Source organism: Syngnathus leptorhynchus, unplaced genomic scaffold, assembly GCF_054491065.1.
Source record: "Syngnathus leptorhynchus isolate UIUO unplaced genomic scaffold, UIUO_Slep HiC_scaffold_46, whole genome shotgun sequence".
Lineage (NCBI taxonomy): Eukaryota > Metazoa > Chordata > Actinopteri > Syngnathiformes > Syngnathidae > Syngnathus > Syngnathus leptorhynchus.
The window spans coordinates 552,501-570,000 of record NW_028232013.1 but is presented as its reverse complement, the minus strand read 5'-3'; the positions used below and the strand labels follow the sequence as shown (position 1 = coordinate 570,000).

At 58.4% G+C, this 17,500-nt stretch overlaps 1 non-coding gene across 1 annotated transcript in view; it reads left to right on the top strand.

Annotated features, from left to right (window-relative positions):
- The first annotated feature begins 17,347 nt into the window (after positions 1-17,347).
- The window catches only part of LOC147038635 (18S ribosomal RNA), a 1,907-nt gene continuing 1,754 nt past the window's right edge, over positions 17,348-17,500 (top strand). Inside the window, exon 1 of the ribosomal RNA XR_015063790.1 lies at positions 17,348-17,500. This exon is cut by the window's right edge and continues 1,754 nt beyond it. This is a non-coding gene — a ribosomal RNA (18S ribosomal RNA).

The window sequence follows — 17,500 nt, the reverse complement described above, 5'->3', positions numbered from 1 at the left end:
CACCGGCCCCAAGCGACAACCGGTCACCGAGGCACCCGCCGAAGGCGGGTGCCGAGTTCACCGGCCCCAAGCGACAACCGGTCACCGAGGCACCCGCCGAAGGCGGGTGCCGAGTTCACCGGCCCCAAGCGACAACCGGTCACCGAGGCACCCGCCGAAGGCGGGTGCCGAGTTCACTGGCCCCAAGCGACAACCGGTCACCGAGGCACCCGCCGAAGGCGGGTGCCGAGTTCACTGGCCCCAAGCGACGGCGGTCACCGAGGCACCCGCCGAAGGCGGGTGCCGAGTTCACCGGCCCCGAGCACCAGCGGTCAGCCACGGAGGGTGCTGGATCATCCATACTTCCATAGCTCCAGAGCTCCATAGCCCCGGAGCTCCATAGCTCCATAGCCCCGGAGCTCCATAGCTCCATAGCCCCGGAGCTCCATAGCCCCGGAGCTCCATAGCTCCATAGCCCCGGAGCTCCATAGCCCCGGAGCTCCATAGCCCCGGAGCTCCATAGCTCCATAGCCCCGGAGCTCCATAGCCCCGGAGCTCCATAGCTCCATAGCCCCGGAGCTCCATAGCTCCATACTTCCATAGCCCCATACTTCCATAGCTCCATAGCTCCATACTTCCATAGCTCCAGCCGCGGAGGGTGCTGGCTGGTGGCTCCATAGCTCCATACTTCCATACTTGCAGCCACGGAGTTGGCTAAAATTGCACTAAGTGCGAAAGCCCATTCATTTACAACGGCGTGTCCGCCAGGCGGCGACATTTCCCCGTTACCGGTGGCTGCGCGGCGGGTGAGTGACAGAGCTTATCCGAGCGGCTGGAACTCTGCGCCGGCGTGGTCGAGCGTGAGGCCTCGGCCCTTTGGCTGCCTGGTACCTAAAACACTTCCATTGATCCAGCCACGGAGGGTGCTGGCTGGTGGCTCCATACCTCCAGAGCTCCAGAGCTCCATAGCACCAGAGCTCCATAGCTCCATAGCACCAGAGCTCCATAGCTCCATAGCACCAGAGCTCCATAGCTCCATAGCACCAGAGCTCCATAGCTCCATAGCACCAGAGCTCCATAGCTCCATAGCACCAGAGCTCCATAGCTCCATAGCACCAGAGCTCCATAGCTCCATAGCACCAGAGCTCCATAGCTCCATAGCACCAGAGCTCCATAGCTCCATAGCACCAGAGCTCCATAGCTCCATAGCACCAGAGCTCCATAGCTCCATAGCACCAGAGCTCCATAGCTCCATAGCACCAGGGCTCCATAGCTCCATAGCTCCAGGGCTCCATAGCTCCATAGCTCCAGAGCTCCAGAGCTCCAGAGCTCCATAGCTCCATAGCTCCATAGCTCCATACTTCCATAGCTCCGGAGCTCCATGGCTCCATACTTCCATAGCTCCAGCCTGGCTGGCTGGTGGCTCCATAGCTCCATACTTGCAGCCACGGAGCTGGCGAAAATTGCACTAAGTGCGAAAGCCCATTCATTTACAACGGCGTGTCCACAAGGCGGCGACATTTCCCCGTTACCGGTGGCTGCGCGGCGGGTGAGTGACAGAGCTTATCCGAGCGGCTGGAACTCTGCGCCGGCGTGGTCGAGCGTGAGGCCTCGGCCCTTTGGCTGCCTGGTACCTAAAACACTTCCATTGATCCAGCCTCGGAGGGTGCTGGCTGGTGGCTCCATACCTCCATAGCTCCATACCTCCAGAGCTCCAGAGCTCCATAGCACCAGAGCTCCATAGCTCCATAGCACCAGAGCTCCATAATACCAGAGCTCCATAGCTCCATAGCTCCATAGCACCAGAGCTCCATAGCTCCATAGCACCAGAGCTCCATAGCTCCATAGCACCAGAGCTCCATAGCTCCATAGCACCAGAGCTCCATAGCTCCATAGCACCAGAGCTCCATAGCTCCATAGCACCAGAGCTCCATAGCTCCATAGCACCAGGGCTCCATAGCTCCATAGCTCCAGGGCTCCATAGCTCCATAGCTCCAGAGCTCCAGAGCTCCAGAGCTCCATAGCTCCATAGCTCCATAGCTCCATACTTCCATAGCTCCGGAGCTCCATGGCTCCATACTTCCATAGCTCCAGCCTGGCTGGCTGGTGGCTCCATAGCTCCATACTTGCAGCCACGGAGCTGGCGAAAATTGCACTAAGTGCGAAAGCCCATTCATTTACAACGGCGTGTCCACAAGGCGGCGACATTTCCCCGTTACCGGTGGCTGCGCGGCGGGTGAGTGACAGAGCTTATCCGAGCGGCTGGAACTCTGCGCCGGCGTGGTCGAGCGTGAGGCCTCGGCCCTTTGGCTGCCTGGTACCTAAAACACTTCCATTGATCCAGCCTCGGAGGGTGCTGGCTGGTGGCTCCATACCTCCATAGCTCCATACCTCCAGAGCTCCAGAGCTCCATAGCACCAGAGCTCCATAGCTCCATAGCACCAGAGCTCCATAATACCAGAGCTCCATAGCTCCATAGCTCCATAGCACCAGAGCTCCATAGCTCCATAGCACCAGAGCTCCATAGCTCCATAGCACCAGAGCTCCATAGCTCCATAGCACCAGAGCTCCATAGCTCCATAGCACCAGAGCTCCATAGCTCCATAGCACCAGAGCTCCATAGCTCCATAGCACCAGAGCTCCATAGCTCCATAGCACCAGAGCTCCATAGCTCCATAGCACCAGAGCTCCATAGCTCCATAGCACCAGAGCTCCATAGCTCCATAGCACCAGAGCTCCATAGCTCCATAGCACCAGAGCTCCATAGCTCCATAGCACCAGAGCTCCATAGCTCCATAGCTCCAGCCTGGGTGGCTGGTGGCTCCATAGCTCCATACTTCCATAGCTCCAGTCAGAGAGTGTGCTAAAATTGCACTAAGTGCGAAAGCCCATTCATTTACAACGGCGTGTCCACAAGGCGGCGACATTTCCCCGTTACCGGTGGCTGCGCGGCGGGTGAGTGACAGAGCTTATCCGAGCGGCTGGAACTCTGCGCCGGCGTGGTCGAGCGTGAGGCCTCGGCCCTTTGGCTGCCTGGTACCTAAAACACTTCCATTGATCCAGCCACGGAGGGTGCTGGCTGGTGGCTCCATAGCTCCATACCTCCAGAGCTCCAGAGCTCCATAGCACCAGAGCTCCATAGCTCCATAGCACCAGAGCTCCATAGCACCAGAGCTCCATAGCTCCATAGCACCAGAGCTCCATAGCTCCATAGCACCAGAGCTCCATAGCTCCATAGCACCAGAGCTCCATAGCTCCATAGCTCCATAGCACCAGAGCTCCATAGCTCCATAGCACCAGAGCTCCATAGCTCCATAGCACCAGAGCTCCATAGCTCCATAGCACCAGAGCTCCATAGCTCCATAGCACCAGAGCTCCATAGCTCCATAGCACCAGAGCTCCATAGCTCCATAGCACCAGAGCTCCATAGCTCCATAGCACCAGAGCTCCATAGCTCCATAGCACCAGAGCTCCATAGCTCCATAGCTCCAGGGCTCCATAGCTCCATAGCTCCAGGGCTCCATAGCTCCAGGGCTCCAGGGCTCCATAGCTCCAGGGCTCCATAGCTCCAGGGCTCCAGGGCTCCATAGCTCCATACCTCCAGAGCTCCATACCTCCAGAGCTCCAGAGCTCCATAGCACCAGAGCTCCATGGCTTCAGAGCTCCATAGCACCATAGCTCCATACCTCCAGAGCTCCAGGGCTCCATAGCTCCATAGCTCCATAGCTCCATAGCTCCATACCTCCAGAGCTCCATAGCACCAGAGCTCCATGGCTCCATAGCTCCAGCCTGGGTGGCTGGTGGCTCCATAGCTCCATACTTCCATAGCTCCAGTCAGAGAGTTGGCGAAAATTGCACTAAGTGCGAAAGCCCATTCATTTACAACGGCGTGTCCGCCAGGCGGCGACATTTCCCCGTTACCGGTGGCTGCGCGGCGGGTGAGTGACAGAGCTTATCCGAGCGGCTGGAACTCTGCGCCGGCGTGGTCGAGCGGCTGGCCTCGGTAGTTGAGGTACCAGGGGTGGGGCGGGGAGCTCCAGGCGGGTCTTGTGAGAGAGTGAAGCCGAGCGGCTGGAACTCTCGGCCGGCCTGGTCGAGCGGCTGGCCTCGGTAGTTGAGGTACCAGGGGCGGGCTGGGGAGCTCCAGGCGGGGCTTGTGAGAGAGTGAAGCCGAGCGGCTGGAACTCTGGGCCGGCCTGGTCGAGCGGCTGGCCTCGGTAGTTGAGGTACCAGGGGTGGGCTGGGGAGCTCCAGGCGGGGCTTGTGAGAGAGTGTAGCCGAGCGGCTGGAACTCTGGGCCGGCGTGGTTGAGCAGCATGCCCGCGGAGGTGGCTCTTCCATAGGCAGGGAGGGTGCTGGAGCTCCACACTTCCATAGGCAGGGAGGGTGCTGGAGCTCCACACTTCCATAGGCAGGGAGGGTGCTGGAGCTCCACACTTCCATAGGCAGGGAGGGTGCTGGAGCTCCACACTTCCATAGGCAGGGAGGGTGCTGGAGCTCCACACTTCCATAGGCAGGGAGGGTGCTGGAGCTCCACACTTCCATAGGCAGGGAGGGTGCTGGAGCTCCACACTTCCATAGGCAGGGAGGGTGCTGGAGCTCCACACTTCCATAGGCAGGGAGGGTGCTGGAGCTCCACACTTCCATAGGCAGGGAGGGTGCTGGAGCTCCACACTTCCATAGGCAGGGAGGGTGCTGGAGCTCCACACTTCCATAGGCAGGGAGGGTGCTGGAGCTCCACACTTCCATAGGCAGGGAGGGTGCTGGAGCTCCACACTTCCATAGGCAGGGAGGGTGCTGGAGCTCCACACTTCCATAGGCAGGGAGGGTGCTGGAGCTCCACACTTCCATAGGCAGGGAGGGTGCTGGAGCTCCACACTTCCATAGGCAGGGAGGGTGCTGGAGCTCCACACTTCCATAGGCAGGGAGGGTGCTGGAGCTCCACACTTCCATAGGCAGGGAGGGTGCTGGAGCTCCACACTTCCATAGGCAGGGAGGGTGCTGGAGCTCCACACTTCCATAGGCAGGGAGGGTGCTGGAGCTCCACACTTCCATAGGCAGGGAGGGTGCTGGAGCTCCACACTTCCATAGGCAGGGAGGGTGCTGGAGCTCCACACTTCCATAGGCAGGGAGGGTGCTGGAGCTCCACACTTCCATAGGCAGGGAGGGTGCTGGAGCTCCACATCCACACTTCCAGCCACTGCATGCTGGCACTTCCACCTTGCTTGCTAAGTCGGCGTGATCTTGCCCAAAAAGTCCCTCCTCACCTCCAGCTGGAAGTGGAAAAAAATCCTCCACCTGCTTGGCCGAGGTTCTGGAAGCCAGCAGCTCGCAGAATGTTGCCAAAGTTTCACTGGAAGGAAAAGAAAAGAGAAGACCGAGTGCGCATTTCACCTACCGCCGAATGTCCACAAGAGGGAAGTGTCACTCCGTCGCAGAATCTGCGCCGACGCACTCGGCACCCTTCGAATTTATGGTGCCGGTGCGGGTGTTCTGGGTGCAAAAAGGCCGCCCAAGTGGTAGAAAAAAATCAGACTTCGTCTCTTAGGTCGAAATTAATGCCAAGTTTTGAAATGCGCTGGCAGGGGTGGACCAGGGCCCGTTAGAAGTGCTTAGCCGAGGTCCTGGAAGCCTAACCCGGCGTGATCTTGTGCAAAAAGCCGCTGCTGAGCTCCAGCTGGAAGTGTAAAAAGAACCGGGCTGGATCAAAAAAAGAACCGGGCGGCCCGTTAAAATTGCTTAGCCGAGGTCCTGGAACCCTAACCCGGCGTGATCTTGTGCAAAAAGCCGCTGCTGAGCTCCAGCTGGAAGTGTAAAAAGAACCGGGCTGGTTCAAAAAAAGAACCGGGCGACCCGTTAGAAGTGCTTAGCCGAGGTCCTGGAAGCCTAACCCGGCGTGATCTTGTGCAAAAAGCCGCTGCTGAGCTCCAGCTGGAAGTGGAAAAAGAACCGGGCTGGATCAAAAAAGAACCGGGCGACCCGTTAAAATTGCTTAGCCGAGGTCCTGGAAGCCTAACACGGCGTGTTCTTGTGCAAAAAGCCGCTCCCGAGCTCCAGCTGGAAGTGTAAAAAGAACCAGGCTGGATAAAAAAAAGAACCGGGCTGGATCAAAAAAGAACCGGGCGACCCGTTAAAATTGCTTAGCCGAGGTCCTGGAAGCCTAACACGGCGTGATCTTGTGCAAAAAGCCGCTCCCGAGCTCCAGCTGGAAGTGTAAAAAGAACCGGGCTGGATAAAAAAAGAACCGGGCTGGATCAAAAAAGAACCGGGCGGCCCGTTAAAATTGCTTAGCCGAGGTCCTGGAAGCCTAACACGGCGTGATCTTGTGCAAAAAGCCGCTCCCGAGCTCCAGCTGGAAGTGTAAAAAGAACCGGGCTGGATCAAAAAAGAACCGGGCTGGATAAAAAAAAGAACCGGGCGGCCCGTTAAAATTGCTTAGCCGAGGTCCTGGAAGCCTAACCCGGCGTGATCTTGTGCAAAAAGCCGCTCCCGAGCTCCAGCTGGAAGTGTAAAAAGAACCGGGCTGGATAAAAAAAGAACCGGGCTGGATCAAAAAAAGAACCGGGCGACCCGTTAAAATTGCTTAGCCGAGGTCCTGGAAGCCTAACACGGCGTGATCTTGTGCAAAAAGCCGCTCCCGAGCTCCAGCTGGAAGTGTAAAAAGAACCGGGCTGGATCAAAAAAGAACCGGGCTGGATAAAAAAAAAGAACCGGGCGACCCGTTAAAATTGCTTAGCCGAGGTCCTGGAAGCCTAACCCGGCGTGATCTTGTGCAAAAAGCCGCTCCCGAGCTCCAGCTGGAAGTGTAAAAAGAACCGGGCTGGATAAAAAAAGAACCGGGCTGGATCAAAAAAAGAACCGGGCGACCCGTTAAAATTGCTTAGCCGAGGTCCTGGAAGCCTAACACGGCGTGATCTTGTGCAAAAAGCCGCTCCCGAGCTCCAGCTGGAAGTGTAAAAAGAACCGGGCTGGATAAAAAAAGAACCGGGCTGGATCAAAAAAGAACCGGGCGACCCGTTAAAATTGCTTAGCCGAGGTCCTGGAAGCCTAACCCGGCGTGATCTTGTGCAAAAAGCCGCTCCCGAGCTCCAGCTGGAAGTGTAAAAAGAACCGGGCTGGATAAAAAAAAGAACCGGGCTGGATCAAAAAAGAACCGGGCGACCCGTTAAAATTGCTTAGCCGAGGTCCTGGAAGCCTAACACGGCGTGATCTTGTGCAAAAAGCCGCTCCCGAGCTCCAGCTGGAAGTGTAAAAAGAACCGGGCTGGATAAAAAAAGAACCGGGCTGGATCAAAAAAGAACCGGGCGACCCGTTAAAATTGCTTAGCCGAGGTCCTGGAAGCCTAACACGGCGTGATCTTGTGCAAAAAGCCGCTCCCGAGCTCCAGCTGGAAGTGTAAAAAGAACCGGGCTGGATAAAAAAAGAACCGGGCTGGATCAAAAAAGAACCGGGCGGCCCGTTAAAATTGCTTAGCCGAGGTCCTGGAAGCCTAACACGGCGTGATCTTGTGCAAAAAGCCGCTCCCGAGCTCCAGCTGGAAGTGTAAAAAGAACCGGGCTGGATCAAAAAAGAACCGGGCTGGATAAAAAAAAGAACCGGGCGGCCCGTTAAAATTGCTTAGCCGAGGTCCTGGAAGCCTAACCCGGCGTGATCTTGTGCAAAAAGCCGCTCCCGAGCTCCAGCTGGAAGTGTAAAAAGAACCGGGCTGGATAAAAAAAGAACCGGGCTGGATCAAAAAAAGAACCGGGCGACCCGTTAAAATTGCTTAGCCGAGGTCCTGGAAGCCTAACACGGCGTGATCTTGTGCAAAAAGCCGCTCCCGAGCTCCAGCTGGAAGTGTAAAAAGAACCGGGCTGGATCAAAAAAGAACCGGGCTGGATAAAAAAAAAGAACCGGGCGACCCGTTAAAATTGCTTAGCCGAGGTCCTGGAAGCCTAACCCGGCGTGATCTTGTGCAAAAAGCCGCTCCCGAGCTCCAGCTGGAAGTGTAAAAAGAACCGGGCTGGATAAAAAAAGAACCGGGCTGGATCAAAAAAAGAACCGGGCGACCCGTTAAAATTGCTTAGCCGAGGTCCTGGAAGCCTAACACGGCGTGATCTTGTGCAAAAAGCCGCTCCCGAGCTCCAGCTGGAAGTGTAAAAAGAACCGGGCTGGATAAAAAAAGAACCGGGCTGGATCAAAAAAGAACCGGGCGACCCGTTAAAATTGCTTAGCCGAGGTCCTGGAAGCCTAACCCGGCGTGATCTTGTGCAAAAAGCCGCTCCCGAGCTCCAGCTGGAAGTGTAAAAAGAACCGGGCTGGATAAAAAAAAGAACCGGGCTGGATCAAAAAAGAACCGGGCGACCCGTTAAAATTGCTTAGCCGAGGTCCTGGAAGCCTAACACGGCGTGATCTTGTGCAAAAAGCCGCTCCCGAGCTCCAGCTGGAAGTGTAAAAAGAACCGGGCTGGATAAAAAAAGAACCGGGCTGGATCAAAAAAGAACCGGGCGACCCGTTAAAATTGCTTAGCCGAGGTCCTGGAAGCCTAACCCGGCGTGATCTTGTGCAAAAAGCCGCTCCCGAGCTCCAGCTGGAAGTGTAAAAAGAACCGGGCTGGATAAAAAAAAGAACCGGGCTGGATCAAAAAAGAACCGGGCGACCCGTTAAAATTGCTTAGCCGAGGTCCTGGAAGCCTAACACGGCGTGATCTTGTGCAAAAAGCCGCTCCCGAGCTCCAGCTGGAAGTGTAAAAAGAACCGGGCTGGATAAAAAAAAGAACCGGGCTGGATCAAAAAAGAACCGGGCGACCCGTTAAAATTGCTTAGCCGAGGTCCTGGAAGCCTAACCCGGCGTGATCTTGTGCAAAAAGCCGCTCCCGAGCTCCAGCTGGAAGTGTAAAAAGAACCGGGCTGGATAAAAAAAAGAACCGGGCTGGATCAAAAAAGAACCGGGCGACCCGTTAAAATTGCTTAGCCGAGGTCCTGGAAGCCTAACACGGCGTGATCTTGTGCAAATAGCCGCTCCCGAGCTCCAGCTGGAAGTGTAAAAAGAACCAGGCTGGATAAAAAAAAGAACCGGGCTGGATCAAAAAAGAACCGGGCGACCCGTTAAAATTGCTTAGCCGAGGTCCTGGAAGCCTAACCCGGCGTGATCTTGTGCAAAAAGCCGCTCCCGAGCTCCAGCTGGAAGTGTAAAAAGAACCGGGCTGGATAAAAAAAAGAACCGGGCTGGATCAAAAAAGAACCGGGCGACCCGTTAAAATTGCTTAGCCGAGGTCCTGGAAGCCTAACACGGCGTGTTCTTGTGCAAAAAGCCGCTCCCGAGCTTCAGCTGGAAGTGTAAAAAGAACCGGGCTGGATAAAAAAAGAACCGGGATGGATAAAAAAAAGAACCGGGCGACCCGTTAAAATTGCTTAGCCGAGGTCCTGGAAGCCTAACACGGCGTGATCTTGTGCAAAAAGCCGCTCCCGAGCTCCAGCTGGAAGTGTAAAAAGAACCAGGCTGGATAAAAAAAAGAACCGGGCTGGATCAAAAAAGAACCGGGCGACCCGTTAAAATTGCTTAGCCGAGGTCCTGGAAGCCTAACACGGCGTGATCTTGTGCAAAAAGCCGCTCCCGAGCTCCAGCTGGAAGTGTAAAAAGAACCAGGCTGGATAAAAAAAGAACCGGGCTGGATCAAAAAAGAACCGGGCGACCCGTTAAAATTGCTTAGCCGAGGTCCTGGAAGCCTAACCCGGCGTGATCTTGCCCGAAATTCGGCCTCTATACTTCCATTTTAGGTACCAGGCGCTCATAGTGTGTTGGTCCCACTAGTCAGTGTACTGGTCCCACTCGCTAGTGTACTGGTCCCCCTAGTCAGTGTACTCATCCAGTTACCCCCCGTTTTCCAAAACACCATCGGCACGTATAAGGGGGGGACTCCTGAGAGAGATGAGGTATATGGCAGCGCAACACCAATCCGCTCCGCGCTGGTTCCCATGTCGGCTACGGATGAATAAAACCAGCCTGTCCCCCCTGGAGCTCACGAGACACGGAATTTTTTCTAAGTGCCAACGGCTCTTCCGAGCAAACGTGTCCGCTCCGGCTGGTTCCCCCGTCGGCCTCGAATGACGAAAAATGCCGGTCTCCGCCCGGAGCTCATGACAAACGAAAAATTTTCTAAGTGCCAACGGCACTAGCGAGCGAATGTGTCCGCTCGGCGCTGGTTCCCGGGTCGAACCCGGAAGACGAAAAACGCCGGTCCTCGCCCGGAGCTCATGACAAACGAAAAATTTTCTAAGTGCCAACGGCACTAGCGAGCGAATGTGTCCGCTCGGCGCTGGTTCCCGGGTCGAACCCGGAAGACGAAAAACGCCGGTCTCCGCCCGGAGCTCATGACAAACGAAAAATTTTCTAAGTGCCAACGGCACTAGCGAGCGAATGTGTCCGCTCGGCGCTGGTTCCCGGGTCGAACCCGGAAGACGAAAAACGCCGGTCTCCGCCCGGAGCTCATGACAAACGAAAAATTTTCTAAGTGCCAACGGCACTAGCGAGCGAATGTGTCCGCTCGGCGCTGGTTCCCGGGTCGAACCCGGAAGACGAAAAACGCCGCTCTCCGCCCGGAGCTCATGACAAACGAAAAATTTTCTAAGTGCCAACGGCACTAGCGAGCGAATGTGTCCGCTCGGCGCTGGTTCCCGGGTCGAACCCGGAAGACGAAAAACGCCGGTCTCCGCCCGGAGCTCATGACAAACGAAAAATTTTCTAAGTGCCAACGGCACTAGCGAGCGAATGTGTCCGCTCGGCGCTGGTTCCCGGGTCGAACCCGGAAGACGAAAAACGCCGGTCTCCGCCCGGAGCTCATGACAAACGAAAAATTTTCTAAGTGCCAACGGCACTAGCGAGCGAATGTGTCCGCTCGGCGCTGGTTCCCGGGTCGAACCCGGAAGACGAAAAACGCCGCTCTCCGCCCGGAGCTCATGACAAACGAAAAATTTTCTAAGTGCCAACGGCACTAGCGAGCGAATGTGTCCGCTCGGCGCTGGTTCCCGGGTCGAACCCGGAAGACGAAAAACGCCGCTCTCCGCCCGGAGCTCATGACAAACGAAAAATTTTCTAAGTGCCAACGGCACTAGCGAGCGAATGTGTCCGCTCGGCGCTGGTTCCCGGGTCGAACCCGGAAGACGAAAAACGCCGGTCTCCGCCCGGAGCTCATGACAAACGAAAAATTTTCTAAGTGCCAACGGCACTAGCGAGCGAATGTGTCCGCTCGGCGCTGGTTCCCGGGTCGAACCCGGAAGACGAAAAACGCCGGTCTCCGCCCGGAGCTCATGACAAACGAAAAATTTTCTAAGTGCCAACGGCACTAGCGAGCGAATGTGTCCGCTCGGCGCTGGTTCCCGGGTCGAACCCGGAAGACGAAAAACGCCGCTCTCCGCCCGGAGCTCATGACAAACGAAAAATTTTCTAAGTGCCAACGGCACTAGCGAGCGAATGTGTCCGCTCGGCGCTGGTTCCCGGGTCGAACCCGGAAGACGAAAAACGCCGGTCTCCGCCCGGAGCTCATGACAAACGAAAAATTTTCTAAGTGCCAACGGCACTAGCGAGCGAATGTGTCCGCTCGGCGCTGGTTCCCGGGTCGAACCCGGAAGACGAAAAACGCCGGTCTCCGCCCGGAGCTCATGACAAACGAAAAATTTTCTAAGTGCCAACGGCACTAGCGAGCGAATGTGTCCGCTCGGCGCTGGTTCCCGGGTCGAACCCGGAAGACGAAAAACGCCGGTCCTCGCCCGGAGCTCATGACAAACGAAAAATTTTCTAAGTGCCAACGGCACTAGCGAGCGAATGTGTCCGCTCGGCGCTGGTTCCCGGGTCGGACCCGGAAGACGAAAAACGCCGGTCCTCGCCTGGAGGTCCCAGCAAAATCGGCGAAAAAACGACTAAGTGTCAACTTTCGAAAAAACGGCTAAGTGTCGCCTCTCTGAAAAAACGGCAAAGTGTCAACTTTCGAAAAAACGACAGAGTGTCGCCTCTCTGAAAAAACGACTAAGTGTCGACTCTGAGAAAATGGCAAAGTGCCCACGGCTCTGCGGGCTCGTGCATCCGACCCGCGCCGGTTCCCCAGCCGGCCTGAAATAAGGCAAAACCAGCCTCTCCGCCTGGAGCTCAGAGCCAACTTGGCGAATATTTTCTAAGTGCCCACGGCTCTGCGTGGCTACGGCGTCTGCCCAGCGCCGGTTCCTGGGTCGAACCCCGAGGACGAGGAATGCCGGTCTCCGCCTGGAGGTCCCAGCTTAATCGGCGAAAATTTTCTAAGTGCCCACGGCTCTGCCGGGCTCGTGCATCCGACCCGCGCCGGTTCCCCAGCCGGCCTGAAATAAGGCAAAACCAGGCTCTCCCCCTGGAGCTCAGAGCCAATTGTGGCGAAAAAACGACTAAGTGTCAACTTTCGAAAAAACGACTAAGTGTCAACTTTCCAAAAAAACGGCTAAGTGTCGACTTTCGAAAAAACGGCTAAGTGTCAACTTTCGAAAAAACGACTAAGTGTCGCCTCTGAAAAAACGACTAAGTGTCGCCTCTCTGAAAAAACGACTAAGTGCCCACGGCTCTGCGGGGCTTGTGAGTCCGCCCCGCGCCGGTTCGGCGGTCGGCCTCAAAAAGCGAAAAATCAGCCTCTCTCCCTGGAGCTCACCAAAAATTTGTCGAAATTTTTCTAAGTTCTCCTCGAGGTACCAGGGGGTGAGGTACCCGGGCTAAGGTGCAGTACCTTTTTTGGTCTTCAGGTGCGCCAGAGTACAATGAAATGGTCCCAGTAGTCAGTGTACTCATCGACTTTCCCCCCGTTTTCCAAAGCACCCCGTTTACGAGTATGGAGGAGATGGTGCTGGTCTCCCCACGGCGTCGGACACGCCGTCCTCGACAGCACAAGGTCGGATAGAAGACCTGAAAAGCGCCGTGGCACGCGCTGGAGGTGTCACTGTGGCGAAAAAGTGACTAAGTGTCAACTTTCGAAAAAACGGCTAAGTGTCAACTTTCGAAAAAACGGCTAAGTGTCAACTTTCGAAAAAACGGCTAAGTGTCAACTTTCGAAAAAACGACTAAGTGTCGCCTCTCTGAAAAAACGGCAAAGTGTCAACTTTCGAAAAAACGACTAAGTGTCAACTTTCGAAAAAACGACTAAGTGTCACCTCTCTGAAAAAATGGCAAAGTGTCAACTGCGAATGTGGTGGTGCATGGAAGGAAGTGGAGGACGGCCGCCTCCTTAAACACAGGCCGAAGAGGAGCGTCAGGGCCGGCTCCTTAAACACGGACCGAGTGTCGCCCTTAACACAGACCAAGCGGAGGACGGCCGCCTCCCTAAATACAGGCCGAACCGGAGCGCGAGGGCCGCTCCTTAAACACGGACCGAGTGTCGCCCTTAACACAGACCAAGGGGAGGACGGCCGCCTCCTTAAACACAGGCCGGAGAGGAGCGTCAGGGCCAGGCTCCTCAAACATGGACCGAGTGTCGCCCTTAACACAGACCAAGGGGAGGACGGCCGCCTCCTTAAACACAGGCCGGAGAGGAGCGTCAGGGCCAGGCTCCTCAAACATGGACCGAGTGTCGCCCTTAACACAGACCAAGGGGAGGACGGCCGCCTCCTTAAACACAGGCCGGAGAGGAGCGTCAGGGCCAGGCTCCTCAAACATGGACCGAGTGTCGCCCTTAACACAGACCAAGGGGAGGACGGCCGCCTCCCTAAATACAGGCCGAACCGGAGCGCGAGTGTCGCTCCTTAAACACGGACCGAGTGGAGGACGGCCGCCTCCTTAAACACAGGCCGAACAAAATGACACAAAGTGTCAACTGCGAATGTTGTCCATCCAAGGAAGGAGCGTGATGCCCGGCCGGCTCCTTAAACACAGGCCGAGAGTCGCCCCGGACGGTCCGCCTCGCGGCGCCCGTCTGCTCGGATAAAATGACACAAAGTGTCAACTACGAATGTTGTCCATCCAAGGAGGGAGCGTGATGCCCGGCCGGCTCCGAAAACACAGGCCGAGAGTCGCCCCGGACGGTCCGCCTCGCGGCGCCCGTCTGCTCGGATAAAATGACACAAAGTGTCAACTGCGAATGTTGTCCATCCAAGGAAGGAGCGTGATGCCCGGCCGGCTCCTTAAACACAGGCCGAGAGTCGCCCCGGACGGTCCGCCTCGCGGCGCCCGTCTGCTCGGATAAAATGACACAAAGTGTCAACTACGAATGTTGTCCATCCAAGGAGGGAGCGTGATGCCCGGCCGGCTCCGAAAACACAGGCCGAGAGTCGCCCCGGACGGTCCGCCTCGCGGCGCCCGTCTGCTCGGATAAAATGACACAAAGTGTCAACTGCGAATGTTGTCCATCCAAGGAAGGAGCGTGATGCCCGGCCGGCTCCTTAAACACAGGCCGAGAGTCGCCCCGGACGGTCCGCCTCGCGGCGCCCGCCCGCTCGGATAAAATGACACAAAGTGTCAACTACGAATGTTGTCCATCCAAGGAAGGAGCGTGATGCCCGGCCGGCTCCTTAAACACAGGCCGAGAGTCGCCCCGGACGGTCGCCTCGCGGCGCCCGTCTGCTCGGATAAAATGACACAAAGTGTCAACTACGAATGTTGTCCATCCAAGGAGGGAGCGTGATGCCCGGCCGGCTCCGAAAACACAGGCCGAGAGTCGCCCCGGACGGTCCGCCTCGCGGCGCCCGTCTGCTCGGATAAAATGACACAAAGTGTCAACTGCGAATGTTGTCCATCCAAGGAAGGAGCGTGATGCCCGGCCGGCTCCTTAAACACAGGCCGAGAGTCGCCCCGGACGGTCCGCCTCGCGGCGCCCGCCCGCTCGGATAAAATGACACAAAGTGTCAACTACGAATGTTGTCCATCCAAGGAGGGAGCGTGAGGCCCGGCCGGCTCCGAAAACACAGGCCGAGAGTCGCCCCGGACGGTCCGCCTCTCGAGGCGCCCGCCCGCTCGGATAAAATGACACAAAGTGTCAACTACGAATGTTGTCCATCCAAGGAGGGAGCGTGATGCCCGGCCGGCTCCGAAAACACAGGCCGAGAGTCGCCCCGGACGGTCCGCCTCGCGGCGCCCGTCTGCTCGGATAAAATGACACAAAGTGTCAACTACGAATGTTGTCCATCCAAGGAGGGAGCGTGAGGCCCGGCCGGCTCCGAAAACACAGGCCGAGAGTCGCCCCGGACGGTCCGCCTCTCGAGGCGCCCGCCCGCTCGGATAAAATGACACAAAGTGTCAACTACGAATGTTGTCCATCCAAGGAGGGAGCGTGATGCCCGGCCGGCTCCGAAAACACAGGCCGAGAGTCGCCCCGGACGGTCCGCCTCGCGGCGCCCGCCCGCTCGGATAAAATGACACAAAGTGTCAACTACGAATGTTGTCCATCCAAGGAGGGAGCGTGAGGCCCGGCCGGCTCCGAAAACACAGGCCGAGAGTCGCCCCGGACGGTCCGCCTCTCGAGGCGCCCGCCCGCTCGGATAAAATGACACAAAGTGTCAACTACGAATGTTGTCCATCCAAGGAGGGAGCGTGATGCCCGGCCGGCTCCGAAAACACAGGCCGAGATTCGACCCCGGACGGGCCGTCTTCTCCCGGCGCCCGCCCGCGTACGCCCCCCATCCCCGGTCGCCCGTCTGCTCCCGGCGGGCCTCCGAGTACCCCCTCACCCAACTGACCGACTGGCACTCATGACCCGCCTTGGTAGGGCCCCCATCGGCCTCGGCTCGTCCGACGTCGGGTGGACGGTTCCTACCCACTGCGGGTCGCACTCTAGCGCCCCGGCCGCCGCGTGAGCGTGCGCTCCCCGCGCCGCCCCGCAGGCCCCGGCGCGACCGTACTGCGGCGAGACCGAGACGACCCGGTTTGGCATCCATCCCACCTAGCCACGATCCACGGAGGCCGAGCGAGCGGCTGAGTGTCGGGCGCCGCGCGTGCGAGCGTCCGCCGGCCGCGCCGGTCCTTCCGCGAATGTCGTTTCTCAAACCCTCCGGCTTGATAGCGGCGGCACCACGGGAAGCCGTCCACACACACCGTCCGACCTCTATCCGAAAAGCCTTCCCGACCAACCGCGGTCGCGGGGGCGTCTGTCGCTCCGCATCGGGGGGGCGTATGGCTTCCGCGCTACGCGCTGCGGGCTCGGGGGGGCCGCAACGGCTGAGTCTGACTCGGCCGGGGCGCAGCTTCCCTCCCGGCAGTCAGCAATAGTGCCGATCGCGCCTGCCACCAGCCCCCTCCCCGACGGGTTCGTCGGCGCCGGCTGGCCGCCGTCCGCCTTCGTTCCCCGAGGGTTCCCAACCAGCGCCGATCCAACTCCGCATCCTGGCCGCACGCAGTGCGTGCCTCGCGCGGGTAAGTCGCCGGCGCAGCGCCGCAGCTCCCGACCCCCGCGTACGGGAATAGTTGAGGGCCTCAGCGGGCCGCACCGACCGAGTCCGACTCGGGCCGGGGCGCAGATTCCCGCTTGGGTGACCGAACGTTCTCTGCTCGGGCCGGAGGGCCGACGCCCGTCCCCCCCCGTCGTCCCCCACGGACCGCCTCCGAGGCCACTTCGCACGGCTCATCCTCGGCTCCCTACCAATGCTTAATCGATGGGGCCGCCCGGCCGGATTCGCGCCACCCTGTCCACCGCGAGTCTCCCCAGACTAACCCGAGTTACCGCCCAGCTCGCCTAACCTTGCACTCGCTCTGCCAAACGGTCGTGTAGTCGGCGGGCCGTCCTACGGGTCGCCCTCCCTCCCCAAACGCGCGGCGGGATAGCGGCAAGGCGGCGGCGGCGGCCAGCGGCGTCGGGGCGCTCGCACCGGAGAAGAGGCGTCTTACGAGGCCGGGCGCAGCTCCCTCTCGTTTACTTGCTGAGTAGCGGCGCTCGAAGGTTCCGCGGCGAGCGCGGCTCATCCCATTGAATGTCCCTGCACCAGGCTCCATCGAAGGGCCGCCCGGCCGGATTCGCACCCCCCTGTCCACCGCGAAGTCCCCTCGACTAACCCGAGTTACCGCCCAGTTCGCCTAACCTTGCATCGCCCCGCCAAACGAGCGAGTTGTCGGCCGTCCTGCGGGTCGCCACCGGCCCCAAACGTGCGGAGGGATAGCGGCAAGGCGGCGGCGGCGGCCAGCGGCGTCGGGGTCGACCTAGCACCGGAGAAGAGGTGTCTTACGAGGCCGGGCGCAGCTCCTCTCGTTTAGGGGTCCGCGAGGGTCGCATTCGAGGTTCCGCGTCCTCGGCTTCGGCTGCGCCGGGTCCAGCCCGATCCATCTCACCCCGCGGCAGCGTCAGACCACCTAGAGCCCCCGCGAACCGCGGCCGGCGTCCGGAAAACAGTCGCGCGAGCCCCCGCTCCGGCGGGCCGGCGAGCGAGAGGCGCTACCCAGCCACCCTCTCTCCTACCTGGTTGATCCTGCCAGTAGCATATGCTTGTCTCAAAGATTAAGCCATGCAAGTCTAAGTGCACACGGCCCGTACAGCGAAACTGCGAATGGCTCATTAAATCAGTTATGGTTCCTTTGATCGCTCCTCAGTTACTTGGATAACTGTGGC